At 43.1% G+C, this 15,008-nt stretch overlaps 1 long non-coding RNA gene across 1 annotated transcript in view; it reads right to left on the bottom strand.

The window, feature by feature from the left end:
* Positions 1 to 6,489, bottom strand: part of LOC120381277 — a 301,408-nt gene extending 294,919 nt beyond the window's left edge. The window contains exon 1 of the long non-coding RNA XR_005587994.1: positions 6,395 to 6,489. This is a non-coding gene — a long non-coding RNA (uncharacterized LOC120381277). The remainder of the gene's footprint in view (positions 1 to 6,394) is intronic.
* Between the last annotated feature and the right edge of the window lie 8,519 nt (positions 6,490 to 15,008).

Raw genomic sequence — 15,008 nt, 5'->3', positions numbered from 1 at the left:
CCCATTCCTCTAAGCTTGTTTCGCTTGAAATTTCCACCTTGTGGTTGCGTACTGCTGACTTCACATTTGCTGTGGTGTGAACTTCACATCTGTGAATGGATGACAGGAAAGATTAATAACCCCGCGTTCCCCTTGACTGTGGGCCTATCTAATGAATAAATAAATAAATAAATAAATAACAGAGCTTAAAATCCCCTAAATAGAGACCCAGAGCCTGGGAGAAAACAACATTTTGCTGAATCCATTCTTTAAGAAAAACAACCTCTAATGATCTCTAGTTTACATAGTCGGCAGTTTTTTTCCTAAACATTTTATGGAAAAAAACAAAACAGAAAGTTAGAGGCAGAGGAATTAGTCCTTTCTCCTGAGCCAATTAAAGGAAGAGTGATTTAAAAGCGATAACACAAAATATGTAGAAAGCATATGGGGAAACGAATTTCAATTCCATGCAGAAAAACAGAGCCGCCAAGTAGTAATATCAGCTTAATACACCCATGTCAATAACAAGCTAAATGCATCGCTCTAACTGGCTTCCCATTTCTGGGCAAGAATTTCATTTCAGAGCAGTAATGTGAAAGCAGGTAATGATTTTCCAGGTAATTCTAACACTTCTACACAGGTTCTACTTTTGGCCTCAGGCTTTATCACACCACCCAAAGTGAGTTATAAGTACAGCTGGCTGGAAGATGGCATCCCTGCCCATGAAAAGGTTTTTATAAAAAAATATGTTGTCCCTAATTGGAATGAAGAGTGCAAACCTCACATGAAAGGATTTCCAGACAAATTCTATTTTGAAAGAACCAAATAAGAATTTTTCAGCTTGCCAGCTGCCCACCTGGAAAACGAAATTGACAAGAGCCTTCCAGGTGGGCTGGCAGAGGCTGAGCACCCCAGCTCTATAGCTCTCCCACCAGCCCAGCTGTCAGAGAGGCAGCCAGGTCATAGGAGTGTCTGAGTTCCCTGGCACTCCATCTCCCATGCAGCCCACTGCTTCTCTAGCAGCTGGACAGGGGAAGACAGGAAGGCACTGTGTCCCCCTGGAACGCTCTTGTCAATTTCAGTGGCCGCCAGCTGCTGAACTGGGGAGCCATCAGTTTGATTTTCCATGGGACATTTTCAATTTTGCCAAAAGGGAGCATTCATTCATAAAACTCTTCTGATGGAAAAACCCTAACTCCAGTTATAATCACCCATATAGGTACTGCCTGTCGTAACTTATTACTTTAGATACATTGTCTTCAACTCCTTTTTGACCAACTCCCCGGCCATAAATTGACCCTCCGACTTAGTTAAATGAATCCAAAGGTGAATACAACAGGAATCAAGAAATCTAGATACCGTATTTCTCAGATGTCTGTTTGGCAGGTGTCTCAACATAATTTTCAGTTAATCACCTCTCTTCTCCCTTGGTAATTACATTTTATTGTGTGAAAAGGAGACCACTCAATGAGCAGTTGTATGAGAACCAAGGATCGTCTAGAGCAGTGGCTCCCAATCTTGTTCCGCCACTTGTGCAGGGAAAGCCCCTGGCAGGCCGGGCTGGTTTGTTTACCTGCTGTGTCCACAGGTTCGGGCGATTGCGGCTCCCAGTGGCCATGGTTCGCTGCTCCAGGCCAATGGAGCTGCTGGAAGCAGCGCGGGCCGAGGGACGTACCAGCCCGGCCTGCCAGGGGCTTTCCCTGCACAAGCAGTGGGACAAGCTTGGGAACCACTGATCTAGAGAATAGAGCAGTAGTCTGCCTAGCCTGTGACTACAGGTCAAATCTGACTGAGGGCATAAGGGCAATGAGCCTGGCAGCCTCAGCGCAATCCCCCTCGGAATCTGTGTGCAAAATCCCAGAATCCCTCGGAATCTGTGTGCAAATCTTGCAGTTTGATACAGACTATAAATACACAAGCATATAAGCAGCCATGAAAAAAGTTAAGGGCTCAACCCTACACTTCTCACTCAGGCAAGGCTCTCTAACCTCAGGGAGAGTATCAGAGAGGTAGCCGTGTTAGTCTGGATCTGTAAAAGCAGCAAAGAGTTGCTGTGCTTTCTCAGGGAGAGGTTTGTCTGAGTAAGGAATGAAGGATTAGCTCTCTACTCTTTAGCTGAACAAAAAACCCTAAGCCTTTTCTTTTACACAGCCAGAGGGTGGGTCCAATTCTGCCTACAGACTCACATTCACAGCTCACATTGGCTTCGGGGGAGCCATGTACAAATGCCCAAGGACACAATTTGGCCTGGTACATTTCACTCTGCTGAGAACCTTGTGAGAGACACTGTGGGCCCGATCCAGTGAAGCGCCAAGTGGTCTTAGCTCCCACTCAAGTCCCACAGATTTGACTTCAACGGCGCAGAAATAAGCTAACGCCAAGAGCTGCTTAAAACGCCACCCCTCGTATGAAAGCCTGCAGCAAATCAGCTTCACTGTAGCAAATCTACAGCTAAATCTAGGGAAAGAGCAACACCAAACGACTGGGAACTTGGTTCAGATAAGCAACCAAATATATGGGAGCGTCTCCAAACCAGCTATGGCTCCCCTCCACCAGGCCCTACAGCTTTCCATCCCTCCCCCAGGCTCGCTGCATGCTGACTGGAGGACATGTTCAGCCATGACATTTACTACTCGCTTTCTGAAGGGGTAGGAACTGCTTACCCCAGAGCCATTCGCTGGGGACTAGCCAACGGGCATAGGGTGGAGCGTACCGTCCTGTCCACTCTCTCATCCCACATAAACGTGTCCCCCTCTGGCAGCACTAACTGGCCATCTTGCATTTAAGTAGCACGGGCAGCCACTGTGGGTGGGGAGAGAGGAGACTGGCTCCTCATCCCCACCATTGTAAAGCCCTTCATGGGTCTGATTCAAAGCCAATTAAACTCAGTGGGAGTCTTTCCGTTGACTTCATTGGGCTGCGTTTGTTAGTTAGAAACAGTTTTCTCCATCCCATTGTACCAACTGCAGATCCATTCTTAACTGATACCTTTATTGTGATTTCCAGCTCTTATGATTAAACAAGCACAATCCCCATTTCCCCCAAATGGAGGAAACACTCCAAGAAAGAGTTGAACTTTCCATCCAAAAAATTCATTATTTTTTTTTTTAATCCACTGTCAAAATTTGCTTCTCACAGGTGAGTGGGCAAGAAAAACAGTTTGCCCTAGAGAAAACTCCATTAGGCTTTAAGTGAACGATTTGCAAAATATTTGAAAGCTCTTCTGAAAGAAATAATTTCCTTTACCAAAATGCATTCATTTGTATAAAAAATATACTTTAACATTATACCAGATTCTGCTTAGTGGAGTGATATAGGTTATAAGTGAGAGAAGAATCTGGCCCATCCCAAATCAGACTATTGCTCCATTAAACCCATTTGCTGCCTCTGGCAGCAGCCAATACTACTTGCTTAGCAGGAAGATAACTCAGTCCCATGGCCTCATCAAGTAATAGACTCAGGGAGAAACTCCAAGTTAAAGGGCTGTGCTCCCACAAAAAACTCAGGGTTTGGTGGATGGAATCCACATGGCCAAAATCAAAGCAAGGCTGTGGGCATGCAAGCACCCAGTGGAGAGCCAGTTACTGATGCCATAGACAAGAGACAAAATCAGGAGATGAGGCCCATCAACCCCTCACTAAGATGCTGTTTGGTCCTGCAGATTCACAGTAGGCATAGAGTAGCTGGGTATGCCACACATATCCCCAGCTGCTTTGGCTTGCACAGATCTCAACCACTGCCGCTGACATGGTGTTGTGGAATGCTTCAGGCATGGCAGACACACAGCATTTCCACTGCAATGTCCTCAAATGCCTGCTTCCTCCGTCATTGGATTTGGCCACTGAACAGTTATTCAGCGTTTGTACAAAGGGGGAAATGTCTTCCTTGCCTTCGTAGTGAAGAGTTTATACCTTGAAGACTAGGATTAAAGTTACCTTTTATTTAAGGCTGCATGACCACAAATGTCACTAGGTTATCCAGACCCTGTTCACACTCAGTGACACTGAGTCTCTGATCCTCAGTGCAGCTGCAAATTTTACAAGCTTTGCACACTGTTTGCAGGAGCATTTTCTTTTAGTTGTTCACACTAATTTCCAGTGATGCCCCTTATTCATATGCCACAGAGCAGCAAACAAAGCAGAAACTGATGGGTTCTCCATTACCCTTCAAAATCTTAAATCCCTCTAGCCCGTTTACCCTCATGCTATGGGTGTAAACCACCTCTACCTAGCAGGGGCTATGAAGAAACTTCACCTATGGGCAGGTTATTCCATAGCCACCTTTTGCAGGGTTTCTTGCACCTTCCTCTGAAACAACTCATAGTGGCCACCGCAGCAGATATTGGACTAGACTGACCTGTGATCTGATCCAGTTCGGCAATTCTGATAGTACTTCCCTGGCTAGATAAACCTAGATTATGAAAATCACTTGCTCACTGTAAAGTCTGCTGTGTCTCTAGCTATTGTACGTACAATCTTGGCGCAGCAGGGAAAGGCACCTTTAAAATCATCAACACTTTAGAACAATTTGGGGGGGCTTTTATTTAAAATTATTTATGTAAGTCTGCAATTGCACAAGATGTCTGCTCTTGTAAAAAGCAAATAGATCAAAATGGACGTAGGGCCGAATCCTGTTAAGATTTATGCATGCAAGTAATTTTACTTTTATGTGCACATTTGCAAGACTGCGCCCATAGAGTATGAAAGAGTGAAAAAAAATCTTTACAAAATGTATAGACATCCCAGCACTATTATACAGACCCGGGTAATTTAAATAAAATAACATTTTTAAAAGGAAGATTTTTCGATGGCTGCTATTAATAAGGGGAGATGTCGATCCCAATCCTGCAATCCTTATTCAGCAAAGCCCCCCATTAAATAATGCAGGATCAGGCCCAATGCACTGAGTTTTACCATTGCTTTATTTCAAATTCTGATGCAAGACAACAATTTTTCTTCCCTGAAATTTTACAGCAGACATGAATAATAAAATGCTCCAAAATGCTAGAGACCTTCAGGTTTTAAATTTGAAAGGAATTCTAGAGAGGAAAAATAAATGCAATGTAAATAACCACTGGGTAATTAAATTTATTTTTTAAATAGCATCAAAGTTCAGAAGAAAGAGAATAACAAAGAATATCTAGTACAGAAATGCACAAAGGCTCTGCCTTTATAATTAGTTATCTAGCAGTATCCAAAGCCCCTTTATATGGATTGATTATTTTTGAGATTGCATCTTGCAAATCTGAACTAAAAATGCTTTTTGTGCAGTGTTCAAACATGAAGATGCCTTTGGTAATACTACAGGATGAAGATTTCCCAAATAGATATTTAATTTAGATGGAACAGGACACTTATGCCGTGGTAAATAAATCAGTTTATTAATGAACATCCCTTCACTGATGTTTAATGACTATTGTATCTATGGCATTGCTGTTAATCTGAAATAAATGTGTTTAATAATCAATTGATATTTGTTTATCATGCAATGGTCTTATTAAATCAGAATTAAATGCCTATTAGAGAATGTTAACTTAAAGCATTACCATGACTTCTGAATGAGGCTACAATGAATAGTTCTCTTGCTTCTTGAAAGGAGTAACAAATAAATTCTTTGTCACAATATTGTAATGCATGTTACAAAAGCAATAACTGAAACGTTTGAATTGTTGGGCACAAAAAAAGAGAAAAAACATTCCTAAAAGCAGATTAAATATCTGCATTATAATTATTACATTTTAAAAGGATGACTTTTCCTGGGTTAAACAATTTTTAGATAACTTTGAAATCAAAATCCTTGATTATCTGGGGGTATTTTGCCAAGTAATCATGAGAAAACAATTTTTCCCCACTCATGTCAAATGTTCTTCCCCCAAAAATAATCTCTGATATGGAAAATCCCGTTTTTAAAAAACCCATATTATATATATCTTTTCTTTTTAGAGAGGAAAAAGTTTACAATTAAAGCCAATGTTTTAACTATAAACATATAATTCTCTCTTCCTCAACATGACACTTGATCAAAATGCCAGAAAATAAATGTATCAAGACACCCATCCGTTTCATTTTCCCCGCTGTCATTTTTAAACAAGTTACAAAATCTCTGTTATTACCGTTCTGGGCTGTTTTGAGTCTTCCCTACCTCCCTCCTTTTCAAGGACTGAAGAATTATTTGTTTCAGTGAACAGAGCACTCATGTCAGCCTGTACACCCACAGCGAAAAAATAAACAGCAGATGAGACAGACATGTTCCCAATAGAAACATGGTATAACGGCAGCATTCGCTCCTAGTCTCAGCAGTAGTTTGAGAACATGCAGGGGGACATAAGTTCTTCAAGGGGGGAAATGGACAGAGGAGATAAAGAAAAAAGGTCTTGAATCCCTTTGAACAATGGGTGAGTAATAGAAACTTGTACCTGTGTTGAATACAGTGTGGACCTCACAACATGAGGAACTTCTCTATAATCAGAGTAACAGACTTCCCATGAAGATGTATTCCTTTTTACTTCACATAGCAATGGAATTTAACTACACCACAGCTCAGCAGAAATAGGTTCTACTACCCATCTGCCTATCTATATTATATAGAGATTAGTATACTAATGCAGATGAACTGTTTTGTTTTGTTTTTTGCCAAAGTCAGCTGCCAATTCTGTTTTGTACGAGAACTCATTAAGCAAAGTGAGAGTCGTTTTTCTTTTGGTCACATAACTCAAAAACCAGCTTTGCACACATTTTAATACATTTCATTGCTCATCCCACTGCCTGCTGGAAACTTGCTCAGTACTTACACATGTTCCTTGCCACATTTCAGCCCAAAGGGGAATTGTGGGCTGGGTTACAGAACTCTTATGGTAGGTATCTGAATTAGAAACAAACAAACAAACAAAACAGTGACTACAGTGGGACAAAGTACCTCACAAAAGTGTTCGAAAGTATTTTCTGGAATTTGTTTCAGGTGTGTTCCCACCCCGCTTGTGATAATTTATCACCAATTTCTAGTCTTAGCGATTACTGACAGGAATGTTCATGGGAATAGCAAGTTTTAAACAAATTAGAGAATATTTCAAACTCAAACACAAGTATTTCAAGTTTCATTTGTCTTATCAGGGAACAGAAATAAGACCGTGTGCCCTACGCGTCCAATCAAGCCTAATCTACACAACTCAGATTTCAAATACTGTGCCAAAAATCAATAGGTCCCAAACAATCTACAGAGTAAGGATTAGTCACAAAAGTATCCAGCAAATAATAAATATACATGCACAAAAATCCAACTGCTCAGAGACAGTTTGTAAATAGAATGAATTAATTATTTACTATTCTGTCAGCTCTGCCTTGGACCAAATATGCATGTTCAATGTGAGTGAATGAAATTCCCAGTGTTACATGGCAGTTATTATAGAAGGGTTTGCTATAGTGCCTGTCAGCATAGTATTTAAGTGCCTGCGCCAAAGATGCATTTCACTCCTAGATTCCACCAGATGGTTCAAACATCTAATATTTAACTTCCATAAGCCATGAAAATACATTTTTGGTAACTAATATTGCCCCTTTCACCCAGTCTTGCAAGCGTTTCATGAAAAACTTTCCTAAAATATTTACTGGGGTAAGTTGAAGTATGTTCTAGGAGACAATCAACCGCTGGGGTGTCAGAGTGTGTGTGTGTGTGCGCGCACGCACGTGCATGCATGCGCATTGGGGTTTGTGTGTGTGTTCTCTTGTCATTTAAAACTGCATGCACATGGAGCTACTACAACCAAACTCCTGAGACTCAAAGAATCACCTTGTCTCTAGCAAAAGAATCATAATTAAATGCTCACAAGCCCTGTCATAACAACAGCCAGTCAAAGCTGAACAGATCTGACACATTTAACAACAGTTCGCTTAGAACAGAGGTGCATTGCAGGAAAGAGTCCATTCCTTTAAACAAAAGGCAACTTTTCAGCTCTGAAAAAATAGTCAAGACCCTTTCATCTTATCACATATGAGCAATAAGGACCTGGAAATCTTTGTTTTAATTTGAGACCCCTGCGCTCCTAACATTGGTCTAAACTCTTCCAGCTTAATAGTTAGCTGATGAGGGAAAGCAGAGCACTTCAGAACATCATTTATTCTCTTACAGACACGGAAAGGCCAGTGCTTAGTAGTCGCATATAAGCCTGTTTAGCTCTAGTACTCCCTTAACATGGTCCATGTTTGTGTGTCATTTAGTTTATAGAGCTCTTCTCATATGGTCTTTGGGATTTCAGGCTCCAAGATGATTGAGAAATTTTACCTTGTTTAAAATTTAGATGCAAAGTTCAGCTGCTTGTGAGCTGAAAATACCTTTGAATAAAGAGATCAGGTCATATTTTATAGTTAAATTGCTCAGAAGGTGACAAAGTCCCTCTTAAAGTTTCCCGCACAGCCACATACACAGAGGGAAACGAATCTGCAATTTTTTGTTTCTAAACACATACAAAAAACAGTTAAAATTAACAAAAAACAATGTCAAGGTCTCCAAATCTGCTTGTTTTGAGTATTCCAGCTAGAAAACTGGGATCTAAAGCCCCAGAGTGCCACCTTGTGGCTGCTTCTTTTTTATTTTTTTTAGGGAAACAAATTAAAAGAAAGTTAAATTTTGCATTGGTTTTCTTTGCTAGTACCAAATATACTTAAGGAGCATTGTCAAGGCTGAAATGAAAAAAAAAAAACATTCTTTTTTCTACACACTTTTGTGAAGTCCATGCAATTTTGCATTAGAGACAAATTCTCCTTTTTAGTTAACCCACAGCCCTGTATAGAACTAGTGCCTTTACTGGGCCCTAAATTAGCCTGGTCATATCTGCATTTCTGGAAGAGAAAGTTACCAGTCTAGAGAATGGACATATCACAATGGAATTAAGAGGCTACACAATTCCTGATTCAAACCAATTTGTGTTTGTTAGTTGTAATTATTTCTTTAACTCTCTCCACAAACTATTTCATACACATGCCTTTCTCAACAAGAGGGCTATTTAGGGTTGGATTTTCCATTGTCTCACACCCTGTTATAGTCATTTACCTCTGTGCAAAGTGAGCATAAAATGCCATTAAAGCAGAGTAGTCTTAAATGGTTTTGCACAAGGATAAAATGACTACAAAGGGCTTGTCTATATATGGTGGGATAATGCACACTATGAGGGTGTGATTTCTAAAGCACACTGCCATGTTGCACATGAATTGGTCCATGTAGACCCTGCTGGTGCACACAAAAGGTTCCCTAGTGTGCTTTAACATAGCACAGTTTCAAACAGCTCTGTTAAAGTGCACCAGCAGGGTTTACATGAACCAATTAACGTGTGCCACTAAAGTGCACTTTAGAAATCACACCCTTGTGGCACATTACCCCCTCTGTGATGATAAGCCCTTCAGAGCAAAGCTGTGAAAATACAACCCTTCCATTTCCTGTCAGATAAAAGCTGGCCGCGCTCATCTGTACCGTTCACCTTATCAAAATACACCTCATGGAGAACTGAATGTCTCCAAGAATCTGTAATAAAATCCAGAGCCTTTTGCCTCCAGGTTATTGGCTCAGTTGTCACCCAAAGTCACTACCATCTATGGTTGCCAACTGTCCCTTATTACAAGGGACATCCCTTGTAATTTTTTCATCTCTGTACAAGATCAGGAGTTGCTGAGTGCTGCAAAAAGCAGCAAGAAATACCCCTGGCGAATGTAGGTGAATGCTGCTTATTAATAATTATGATTAATAATAATGATGATGATGATATCAGGAGGAGGAGGAGGAGAGCGGGGGTGCTAAGGAAACCATCCCTTATTTTTGAAATACGTTGGCAGCCCTACCACCATATGACAGCTGTTCAGTCACCAATGTGAAATGAGTTCATCTCTCTGTCTGATGCCATCCAGAATCCACAGCAGAAAACTTAACCTGACAATTCAGGGCCAATGCTTCCGCTGATCTGACGAAGCTGTAATAGCATATCTCAAAAGGGAAAGTATGGTTCATTTAGTCATCTAAAGTCATCTCCTGCTGCTCAGATCCCCTACGTGAATTCCTCTATTTCCTTCCTCTCGATGTTCAAGCTCCTCTGCTCCTTCCAAGCTTTAACAAATGTCACTACCCCAATTACCTATCTAGTCTCCCTTCCTCCTACTCCCCTCCCCCAACACTTTTTTTTTCAATCTACTTTCCCGCTCCCTGTATCCCTCTCTCAGCAACCCTGAAAGTTTACCTCTCCCTAAAAGTCATTTCCCTCACTCCACTACACCTTCCCTTTCCTGAGCTATTAGCGCATGCCAGGCCTTTATCCATAGCACTCATAGAACATAAGCCCTTTGAGCATAAAGGGACATGTCTCACTATTGCTGTGCAAAGCACCATGTACATCTCAGGGGCCCTTAGGGCCTGGTTCTGACACCCTCGTTCACATTGTATAGTAGAGGCATTTCAATGGAACTACTCAAGGAGTAGAGTCCTGTACTAGGTATAGGGTTGCACAATCCAGCACTGTAAGGTAAATGGGTTTGGGAATATGGTCATTAGCCCTTCCCTGAACCTTACAAAGCGTTTCCTATGACTTAGAAGGAAGACCAGCTATTTTTAGCTCTGGGTCAGCCAGTTCTTTCTTGGCCAATTTGTAGCTATCCAAAGAACAGCAGCAAACTGAATGTTTCCGCTCAGACTCTTGGGACTGGAATAGCTTGGGGTCGATGGACGTTATGAAGATGATACAATGGTAGAACTCTGTATGGTGGGGAGGAGAAGGGAATGAGCTCCCACGATGCTGTCCAGCACAGTTAGATACCACCTGGCCTCACCTAAAGCCATCCAGGGCGTAGCATCAAATTCTCAGACATTGAGGAAGGCATTTCAGGACTGCTTATTTCTCACTAGCCTCTTTATCTCAGTTATTCTCAATGCATGTAACAGAGAGAGGCTTGCAGGGGGTAAGATCTGTAACTAGAGCTCTGTTTTTACTTTTGCTTTATTGGGTCGTTAGTAGCAAGGGAGGGAAGTTTTATTGCATGGACTGAAAACTACAGCTATCTTTGTGGGGAGGCAAGGAAATAGACTCTCACATAGGCAGGAAGTTGGTCTTGTCCAAACAAGCAGCAAAATGGCCAGACCAAAGGTGGCTTTTCACCTCCCTCTTTCTCAGTATCCTTTGTACACTGGAGGGTTTTTTAAAATTACTTTCAGGAGAAAAGGCGAGAACAGCGGGGTTGACTGACGTCTTATTTCTCTGTGTTTGCATTTTTTGCTATGCAGGGCATAATCTGGTTCTTAGGGAGTTAATGCACCTGCCATTCCAATGCTGACAAGCAGTTTTTCAGAGGAATGTGGAATTTTTTTTAAGAGCCCCAAAGATTGCGCTCTTGAGACTTCCCAAATCCTGCCAATAACTAGCAGGTACCAGCACGTGAACATTTGACCACGGTATGATTGATGGTGTTTATTTGTGGCTTGCTGCCTAAACCTCTTTTATCTTTTGCTTTGTCTCTCTCTCTCTTGAATAAAGACATTTTAGCCATTTGGGTTGGGGAGAAGTGGTTCATCCAGTCCCTTTGCTTTCTTACAGCTGCTCTGCTCCGCTCAGAGTTTTAAAGAAATAAGTGATCAGTGGTGAGAAATTAAAGTTATTCTCAGAGAAGCCTTTTGTCTAATAACATGGAGATTATCTGCGGACAGAAGGGGGCAAACTTCCAAGGAAGTTCTGCCAGAGGGAGTGCCACCCCCATAGCTTTGTTCTTCTGCTTCCTTTTCATAATCCCCCGCTGAGGGGGTGCATGAGGGAGTAGAGTGAAGGGCAGAGCTCCTCTCTGTGGCATTTCTCCCCAGTCATAGGCCACAAGACTTGGATAAGTCAATGCTGACAGAAGCGGCATTAGCTTATCCACTCCTTTCCACATCCTCACACTGATGTCTCCTGATGAGGGAAGCCAAAGGGCACAGGAGCAAGTGAGAGCGCAGTTCTAGAGATGTGCTATAATGGGGACTAACCTCACCTGCCCCACTGGTAGCCCACAGGGAAATCCACTAGTGGAAATGTGTGGATCTCCCAGCCCCTCCATAGAAGCGACCATGCAGTAATTAAAGGAGCCTTTAAGATTTTAATGGGCTTATAGTAAATAGGAACAAAGCCCCAAACTGGAATTGATTCCTCCATGAATTGCACAGATGCCTGGTTGCTTTTATTGCTTGTTCTAAGCTTGTCTACACTGGCCAGCAGGCTTGGGAGAGGGAGATGAGTGTTTTTCATTCTCTCATAGGTTAACATGCTATTTTTTCTTTTGAAGGAAAAAAAATGATCTGATGAAAGCTAAAGCATGAAGCACCTGGCAACAAGACAGAAGAGGAGATCTACAAGGGGATCATCTTGAAGCCGCCTGGCTGAACCAAGCAGAAGTAACTGTTTGCTCAGTTTTTGGTGGGTTGGTTTTAGTACAGTCAGGTCAGTCCAAGTAGGTTCTGTTTGCAGGGAACTTCTCTGCTTTCATTCTTCCCTGAGGCTAGATGAGAATTCTGAGCACAAGTGAACCCAAGAAAGCACAGAACGAGACAACCAAAGGCACCCAGTCTGAATTGCAGACAAAGCCATAAGTTGGCCCAGGCTCACCTAAAGACGGAGTCCTCAGTGCCCCAAGGATCGTCTCAGGGATTACATGTGGTGGTAATACATACATTGTGCAGCAACACTTGGTGCAGTATTGTTTTACTTAAGACAATACAGTGGTACTTTGTGCAACACAACTGTATGCAGGCATCTGGGATTGCTCTACACTGATAGATACTGAAATACTGGTTGGATTATGGTTCCATGCTTAGGTAATGGGTATATGGATATTAAAGGCTAAATTTTTATTCTTGGCTATGTCTGTATGTATTACTTGCTAGAGGATTCTCTGCAGCTTGAGGTCTTCAAACCACAATTTGAGGACTTCAGTAACTCAGACATAGGTTAGGGGTTTGTTATAGAAGTGGATGGGTGAGATTGTATGGCCTGCATTGTGCAGGAGGTCAGACTAGATGATCATAATGGTCCCTTCTGAATTTAAAGTCTATGAGTCTATGAGTAAGGGAAGAGATTCTTGCCATATCAAATATGATATTTTAGCTCAATGTAAGCGGGGGAATGGTCCCGCTATTCTGGAGAACTTTCCTGGCTTCTGTGCTACCCCAGGGAAATGGGCTAGCAGAAGGATCTGAGTCCTTGCTCCCACTTCCTTTACCCAGAGGCCTCCCCTTCCACACTCCTATCTGGCAGAGTCCTTGTAACCCCAACAAGGCTGGGCCCAGGATTCCTGGGGGGCTCAACCCCCAACCCTGCTGTGGTCACCTAGGACAGGGGCTAGGGTGTCCCCACTCCAGGGTACTCTCTCTGCACTGGGCACTTCCCTGACCCACTGATCATTACATACAATTTAAAGCAAATTCAAGTTATTTAATCAACAATTAATTTAAAAAGAATAAGGAAAAATGGGAAAGGTTAAAGGAAAGCACATCACCCTGCTCTGTGGCAGGGAACATCACAAACAGTGTCTCTGGAACGTCAGGGCAGTTCACAGTCTGTTCCTTGTAGGTGCCAGGCCTCCTTCTCAGGTCCTGGCTGTGCTGCAGGGATGCTGCGGGTTGAACACTTGCTCTAGTGGTGGCCACACACCTCCGGGCTTTGGGTGGTGGGACCCTTCTTCCCAGCACCAGCCTCCTGTCAGGTTAAGATCCCCCTCCCAGTCTGGCCTGCAAGGACCCTTGGCTGGGGTGTCTTTCTGCGCTGGGCCCTTTGCCCAGGGTCCCCCCTTGGCTGGCCCCAGTTACTCACCATACCTGGCTCCAGCTCCAGCCCCAGTTCCACTCTGCCTCCAGCCCCCTGGGCTGCTTCTGTGGCCCTTCTGGCTCTGTGGCTGAAGCTATGCTCCCAGCACAGGATCTGCTCTCCCTGGGCTGTCTCTCTAGCTCTGTGGCTGCAACTCTGCTCCCAAGCTCAGCTTGGGACCCTGCTCTCTCCTTAGCTCAGCCCCACTCTGTCTGACCAGGCAATTCCAGCTCACATGGAGGACAGGACCCACAATGGCCTTCTGACTCCCCAGTTAGCCTGCCCATCCTGTCAATCAGGCTGACCCAGAGCATTGGCCTCTTCCCATTGTTCCTGGGGACTGTTAGTCTCAGGGTCCTGATTTACTATCAACTCTTCCCCTTTCTTTTAGTACTGGGAGCTAGCCAACCAAAACACTCCCACTGAGTCATAGTAAGGGGACAACAGTCCCCTTACATCAAGTAACTTTCTTTCCCTTGTTGATGGAAGTGATTCTGCGGACCAGACCCAGAAGCAGAGAGGGAAAGAGATTGATTTCCCCCTCTCTGGATTTTAAAGGAGGATTGTCATATTGGTATTGTAGTAAATATGGACAGAGATAGTTATTTCTACATTTATAAAAACACAGGACAGAGAGAAACTGATGAGAAGGTGAGCATCTCCTGTCAATGGGAGCTGAAGGCAGGTAACTTCTCATAGGATCACTCCCCTGGCTTTCATTTGAAAATGTGGAGGGTATCTACCAGAACCACAGGCACTCAGTTTAAGTACTCAAAGCAGGGCCCACCAGGAAAGAACTAAGTGTTGGATTTTCCTCCTAAATCAAGAGAAGTCAGTAATGACTCCACTTAAGTCAATGCAGTCACTATGGTTCAAGACCAGCATGGTAACTACAGAGAATTCTTTCCCAGGTATCTGCCTGGTGGGTCTTGCCCACATGCTCAGGGTCTGATTGCTATATTTGGGGTTGGGAAGGAAACCCCCCCACCCCAGGTCACATTGGCAGAGATGCTGGGAGGGGTTTCTCTGTAGCCTGGGGCACGGGTCACTTGTAGGTTTAAACTAGTGTAACAGGTGAATTATCTGTAACTTGAAGTCTTTAAACCATGATTTGAGGACTTCAGTAACTCAGCCAGAGGTTAGGGGTCTATTACAGGAGTGGGTGGGTGAGGTTCTGTGGCCTGCAGTGTGCAAGAGGTCAGACTAGACGATCACGATGCTCCCTTCT

The sequence above is a fragment of the Mauremys reevesii genome, linkage group 13, assembly GCF_016161935.1.
Source record: "Mauremys reevesii isolate NIE-2019 linkage group 13, ASM1616193v1, whole genome shotgun sequence".
Classification (NCBI taxonomy): domain Eukaryota; kingdom Metazoa; phylum Chordata; order Testudines; family Geoemydidae; genus Mauremys; species Mauremys reevesii.
This window is presented reverse-complemented; position numbering and strand designations above follow the sequence as displayed.